We start from the raw sequence: 8134 nt of genomic DNA, 5'->3' as shown, positions 1-8134 counted from the left end.
CTATACTGTGGTCGGGTAGTCGTCTCGTATGTATATGTTAATGTAGGTACGTGTGTGAATGTGTTTTTCTGTAATGTATATTAGTGGTTAGGTGGTCGTCTTGTCCGTATATGTTAATGTAGGTACGTGTATGAATGTGTTTCTTTGTAATCTATACTGTGGTCGGGTAGTCGTCTCGTATGTATATGTTAATGTAGGTACGTGTGTGAATGTGTTTTTCTGTAATGTATATTAGTGGTTAGGTGGTCGTCTTGTACGTATATGTTAATGTAGGTACGTGTATGAATGTGTTTCTTTGTAATCTATACTGTGGTCGGGTAGTCGTCTCGTATGTATATGTCAATGTAGGTACGTGTGTGAATGTGTTTCTTTGTAATGTATACTAGTGGTCAGATGGTCTTCTTGTGTGTATATGTTAATGTAGGTACGTGTGTGTGTGAATGTGTTTTTCTGTAATGTATATTAGTGGTTAGGTGGTCGTCTTGTATGTATATGTTAATGTAGGTACGTGTATGAATGTGTTTCTTTGTAATGTATACTAGTGGACAGGTGGTCGTCTTGTATGTATGTGTTAATGTTTAGAAAGTCGAGTGTTGTGTCGGATATTTCCCAAGTAAATTCTAAAGAGGGGTGGAAAGAGGAAACAAAGTGTAGAAAAGTTTCTAACTCAGATTTAAGCATGGATGCAATCCTTAGTATGTCGTCAATGTGGCGACGATACATCATGGGTACTAATCCATTGTATTGATTAAACATAAGATTTTCTGCAGATCTGTTTGTAGTAGTTACTATTAAAAGTAAAGACGATAAGTGTGAGTACAAGTTCAGCTAAACGTAGAAGTGTGTTTGTTTTCGAGGGTCCAGTATGGGTCTTTGGTCTAAGAAATGTTTTAGTGCAACCAAACCCTTATTGTGTGGGATAGATGTGTACAATGATTTTATGTCCATGGAGAAGATGTAGTACCTTTGCTGAACAATTACCATTTTGTACCATCTGTTGACAAAATTTAGATTTTTGGCTTAGACCAAAACCGTTTTCTTAGTTTCAACATTTCTGTGTTTTAAACTGTGTACAATTATTTGTAAATATCTTGTATTCGGCTCTTTCAGGTGAATCAAATATGTATATTGTGTTTAACTTTGATACTAAAACATATTTCAGATAAATGATTCGTAATAGTCAGATTCGTTTACACAGACTAGCAATCATCGTTTGGTAAGATATATGTATGTATATATATATGTATGTGTCCATGCTGATGAGCTTTGTCACCATTAATTGATATTTTAAATGATTGTACTCGTTGAGGGCTGGGTGTCTTGTTCGTTTCAAAGTTATCCATATAATAATAAGCATATTCTGCCTAGAGGTACACTACAACAAATGTTGTTTAACCACAAATGATTCAACTTTTAAAAAACATCATTTTCCTCTTAAACTATCCAGTTTTCTTTTTGTTAGTTGTCTCTTACATGTATACTGAACACATTTGTAAAAAGACATTTATAAGCCTTAGCAGAAGTATCTTTAGTGGTCTTTTCAGCGAAATCGAATATAAAGTAATTCCGTATAAAAGAGAATCTATTGATAAAAAGAAATGAGCTCATTACTTCTTCTGTAGATCGAGCACAAATTACAACTGTGATCATGAGTTTATCAATGAACAAACTGTTCATTGTTCTCAAACTGATCTTTTCTCGATGGCAGACCGTGAAATATTGGAAATTCATTAATGGTTGACATATTTGAGAAATAAGTAAGGCATAGTTTTCAAAATCTTTTTGAATGTTCGTTATAAAATAGTTTCTTACACTGGTAATGGAAACTAAATACTTCATTTTCTTAACTTATATATATATATATATATATATATCGTTGACGAACTTTATTCCTTATGAGCTCTAAGTGACAATCACTAACAGCTCATTACAGACTACAATAACTGAGCTCCGTAACAAACCATCTTTTCTGCAATAAGAATCTATGCCTATTATCGTATTCTTGTAGCATGGAGCCATTTGTTCTGCATATTAGTCTGTACTTTATATTGTATTTAATTCTTATTTTAGTCTCTTTCACTAAGATAAAATACCTTCCCTAAAGTACAGTTCAGGAGTTGGAAATTTTGGGCCAGAACAGCCACATCTTGTGATGTTAATACAAAACCACATTTGAGGCCAGTCCATTGGAGTTAAATACGGTAGATGTTTTTTTGATATTGCTAAGTGAGACCTATGTCTGCAGATACCTTTCTCATCAACGATCGTTTGTACTATTCACCATGTTATATCATTTGCCCTTGTTTGATTATTTAATTCTACATTATGCAACTATCATTATTTTCGAGTTGATTTGTTTCTGCGTTCAGATAATAAGACATACAGCAAGTACACTGTAAGAAGTTGACTTTAATCGGATTAAATTTTTAATATTACACTTACTTTGTTGGCTCCAAATGAGGAAAATGAGAAAGATAAATAAACTTAGGAGAAAAATCTACATCTAACTCGATTACAGTGAAAATGATTAAATGGCTGTCATATCTATGTTTGTTTCAAAATCTTCGTGCAAAACTACACAAAAGGATATCTACGAATGGCCAACCCTAATTTCTAGCTGCTAGTCTAAAGGAAAGGCGGTTATTCGATAGTATGCACTGCCGTCTCCGTGTTATTTTTGTTTGATAGTAGGATTTGACGGCCACTCTTATAGCGCATCTACGACCTGAAAAAGAGGAGATCATTTTCGCGACAATAGGCCACGAATAATGAACTCTTAGATTCACAGTCACGGCACGCTTACTTTTAGGTCACGACAGGCCCTATATATCAGTATTGCCTTAGCTATGGATGAAATAAGTCTTAAGCAACACACCTAATGTATAACCGCAAACATGCTGCCATAATAAAACATTTGCCAAAATAAGCATAATAAGGCCGCTCTTGTTTGCTGAAAATATTATCTGTACCAAATGTCTATTACAATAATTAACAATGAGACCATGTTGGCTCTTAGGCCAATAAATGTTGATAAAATTCAACAGAAATATGTTTCTACATAAAAAATATTTCAACTACATTGATCTCAAAACGTAAGTTTAGATTCTAATTAATTTTACACAAGTTAGATAAACTATTTTTGTTCGTTAGTTAATACGGAAATACAAACCAATTAGTGATGTGTCGCGGGATACGTTTTACGACTTACCTAAATAAAACATTCACACTAATAAAATAACATTCTTGTTGACAACGATTTTTTAGAACAAAGATTTTATTACGAAGTACATATTTAATGTTTATCCCTATCCTTTTGACGTAAAAGCCGTTTGAACAAAACATCCGAGAATATTAAAAACGCTAAACTTTCAACAAACCTACACTTGAAGCCTACATATTGTCCCTACTTACTCAATTCTCTTACTTCGAAACTTATCGGTCTGAATAATTTATTTTAATGAATTCTTGCTTATAGCAATTTCAAGGATTGTACAGATCAGGGAATTGTGTATGAATAACGTACTAAAATTGGATTTATTTTTAGTTAAATTGACAAATAAAGTTAAGAGAAGCTGACTTTACTGAACACTTATTTTCTCAATAATGTCTTGTAAACTAGCTGGATGTTAAAATACAATACATTTTCACAAGTTCATATACACACAAAGAAGAAGAAAGTTCTTCATCTAGGTTCTAATTATGTTACTTCATTTTCTTATTCAAATTCAATGGATATAAAATAAGAATTTTCATGTTGAATATTTTAATTACTTGGATTTGATTTCGCAAATTTCCCACAATTGTGAAGGATTTGTCAAAAAATGTATATTTTCCAACCAGAAAAATTGTTTACAGAAAAAAGTAATCACAGATAATTAGAAACAAAACATAGATTGTTATAAGATGAGCCAACACCGTGCACATGAGAGGGATATTAGAATTAACCCCCTCTCATTCTCAGCGTTTTATTAAATACGGCGTTATATAGAACTATATTAACGTAGCCTGAAAGAGTATGGAATTAAAAACATTTAAAAATATAATCCCCCTGTGGCTCAGCGGCTTATGATTCTCTAAATCTCGTTTCGATACCCGTGGTGGGCAGAGAACATATAACTCATTGTGTAGCTTTGTGCTTTACAACAACCATCTAAACAAACAAGAAATAAACTCTAAGTATTTCAATAATAAAACATAGTTACATTTTTTCACTTTTTTCAAAAATAAACCATGAAAATAAATTACATTCAGAAAAATTCAAGAAAAATACAGAATATATGTAAGACCTATAAGAAATAAAAATAAATATAAATCATTTTTTTTTACGCTAGAAGAAACCACCGAAAAGCCTCCGAGTTACTACACACTTGCTGTAAATGTTACACAATACACACTATTATATTGTCATTCAGTACCTCTGTTGAGTTATTTTCATTTTTTCTGGGGATCAACCTTCAGTCTCGGATAAGATATATAAAAATATCATTGGTTCCCTCAGAAAGCTCATCTCAAGATCTTTAGAAAGCGCACTGAAACCTGAAATTTAGGCTAAATGTTACTGTAATTATTTTCTAACAAAGAAAAGCGACTAGTTAATAAATGTGACTTTATTATACCGTAACTAATGAACAGGATATAAGTGTAGATACAAACTGTTAGAGATGTGAGTATTTAATAAATGTGACGAATATATATATAGGTACGTGTTAAGTGTGTTAATTTTCATTGATATTATATTAAAAACATTTATAGAAAAATTCTAAGGACGAGTAGTGTCATATAACTAAAGAACTTAAAATGATACATATGATGTATTTATTTTGTTCTTTTTGTTTCTTTGTTGTAAAAAGCCTTCCTTATGGATCACTTACGCACAGAAAAACTATAATATACATTTGTGATTATATTAAACATTTTTACCTTTTTTATTTGTATTTACTCGTATAGGTAAGTTGGTCCTTGTTTGATAAATTTACGTTTATTTAAAATTGGGGTGAATGCTCAATTTGTAATTTTGTTATTTGTCGAGTATTCAAAGAATTTTCAAAACCATAAAAGTATCGACGTCTAATGTTTCGTCCTTCTAAATCTAACTTGCCAGTAGAAAGTGTTCATGAAACAAGGCAAATCATGTACGTTACGTTCTTCGTTTTTCTTGTCAAATCATAAACCTTATTTTATCTGAATTTCTTATAAAATCATGTACGTTACGTTCTTCGTTTTTCTTGTCAAATCATAAACCTTATTTTATCTGAATTTCTTATAAAATCATGTACGTTACGTTCTTCGTTTTTCTTGTCAAATCATAAACCTTATTTTATCTGAATTTCTTATAAAATCATGTACGTTACGTTCTTCGTTTTTCTTGTCAAATCATAAACCTTATTTTATCTGAATTTCTTATAAAATCATGTACGTTACGTTCTTCGTTTTTCTTGTCAAATCATAAACCTTATTTTATCCGCACTTCTTATAAAATCATGTATTTTACGTTCTTTGTGTTTCTTATCAAGTCATATACCTTATTTTATCCGCACTTCTTATAAAATCATGTATTTTACGTTCTTCGTGTTTCTTATCTAATCATGTATCTTACTTTATCTGCATTTCTTATAAAATCATGTATTTTACGTTCTTCGTGTTTCTTACCAAATCATATACCTTACTTCATCTACATTTCTTATAAAATCATGTATTTTATATTCTACATGTTTCTTACCAAATCATATACCTTACTTCATCTACATTTCTTATAAAATCATGTATTTTATATTCTTCATGTTTCTTACCAAATCATATACCTTACTTCATCTACATTTCTTATAAAATCATGTATTTTATATTCTTCATGTTTCTTACCAAATCATATACTTTACTTTATCTACATTTCTTATAAAATCATGTATTTTATATTCTTCATGTTTCTTACCAAATCATATACCTTTACCTTTTCTGTTTTACTCATCAAATCATATATCTTACGTTTTTTTCGTATTCTTATAAAACCATATATCTTTCTGGCTTTGTATTTATTACAAATTATATATATACATATATTATTTTCACTATGTTTCTTATCAAACCCTATATCACTTTATCTGTATTTCTTATCAAATCTCTATCTTACGTTTTCTGTATTTCTCATTGAATTCTATCTTACGTTCTCTGTATTTCTTATCAAATAAACATTGCTGGAAGAAGTATTAAGTTGTTTCTATTTCTGTAAAATGTGTTCATTTTGTCGTCAGATAAAGCATGACTGGACGTGGTGACATGGGATCTTACGACATTCTGAGGCTCCAAAGCTCTTTAAATATACCGTACTCAATCTCAATAGATTGTCATTGCATTGTATGAACCAATTTTCTAACAGTTGAACCACATTGCATATATGAAAATATTTTTGAAACAATTGAACATTTTTGAGGAAATTTTACAATAGCTTCAGGATTTTGTTAATTGAAAAGAGTTTCAGAATAAAGTTATAGCAGGTTTTCAAGTTTAAGTAAACATATACATGTAGAAAAGAAGCGCCAAAGAGACGCCTGTATTGTAAAATACCAGAAACTAGGAAGTTCGAGTTAGCAAGGTCAGTGCTATAGTTTCGTAAAGGCATAACCTAGCAACAAGTGCACGAGCACCTAAGACAGGTCGGATTACCGACTTTCCTAACTCGCTAGCACTTATAATTAAGCAAAAGCCTACAGGACACGGGTGTAGCAGTACAAGTAAATAGGCAACTGGCTAACTCAACCAAACAATAATCAATTACTTGAGAGTTTTGGTTATGGGTTTGGATCAGCCCGGGAATTCCTCTAAAGCAACCAATAGAGTGGCAGGACTACTTGCGGGTAGTGCTGGATGCTATTTGGAGGGTCGAAAGGATACTAAGAAATTATGGTTTATTATAAACCCGTGTCTAGAGCTGAAAAATCAGCTCCTCCAGGATCCAGACAGCTCTTCCAAGATTCAGAGCGCTCCTCCAGGACTCAAAGAGCTCCTCCAAGATTCAGAGAGCTTCTTCAGGATCCAGGCAGCTCCTCCAGGACTCAGAGAGCTCCTCCAGGATTCAGAGAGTTCCTCCAGAAGTTCAGAAGTTCTCGAGCTATGGAGGCTTCTAACATCAGTAAATTTACCAGTCCAACTCTTTTGAAGGATAGGTTATGGGTTCTCTCTTAATCAGTTAGTGTAAGTAACTTTAGAGAAATATTATGTTAAACTAAGAAGAAGTGTATCTATGTGTAATGCTGGAGAGCCTATGTTAATGGCGCTCAAAGAGTATAATGATTAACAGTATTTGTAAAAGTGTTTAATGGTTAACGAACTCTTGATCTATATTGGATGTTAGCTAGAAATGATTAATAAATGTTGTTATAATTGTTCAATGTTGGTCTGGGGCTCTTTTTCTTTATTCTTACTGTAAATTACCTCGAGTTAGCGACTTGTGGCTCCACTCGTCACGACAAAATCCTCCAAATAAATAAATTTGGTGTTACGGGCAGTTTTAATTGAAACTCCAACAATTAAGCCCACGAGGGCGCTACTCGTTACATTTTCTAACAGTTGAATCACATTGATAAGTGAAGAATAAGTTCAACGTTTCTCCGTAGATTTGAAAACATGAACTATAGGATGTTATTTGTATTAGATGCATGAGCATTGTTAATAAGCTATAAATGTACAAATAAGTTTTAAATGAACATAAAAATGTACAACTTGACACATTTTAATACACATTCCTAATACCCAAAAACGCAATTTAAAATATGTTTAGAAAGTTGAAGAGTTTAATTTCCCCAGCATCTAATTGATTGATTATTGGAAAACAAATACCAACAACTAACAATTTTCTGTTTCTATCTAAGCAAACTGAAACGTTTTTACAATCATTCAATATCTTCCACTAAAACGCATGTCTGTTATGTAGTAATAATTTTTCAAGGCTTTAATTTCTTGCTTAAAGACTAAACATAGTAATTTAAGATTCTGTACAATAATAAGTATTTTGGTGACCTTTTTAGTGTTTCTTAATTTAGAAAGAGTTTCTTTGTATGTGAAATGTCGCATAAACTATAGTTTTTATTTAATACCAACACATTTTTGTCTTATTCCTTGGGCCCGGCATGGCCAGGTG

Source organism: Limulus polyphemus, unplaced genomic scaffold (assembly GCF_000517525.1).
Source record: "Limulus polyphemus unplaced genomic scaffold, Limulus_polyphemus-2.1.2 Scaffold859, whole genome shotgun sequence".
In the NCBI taxonomy this organism is placed as follows: Eukaryota; Metazoa; Arthropoda; class Merostomata; order Xiphosura; family Limulidae; genus Limulus; species Limulus polyphemus.
Note: the sequence above shows the minus strand (reverse complement) of the source record.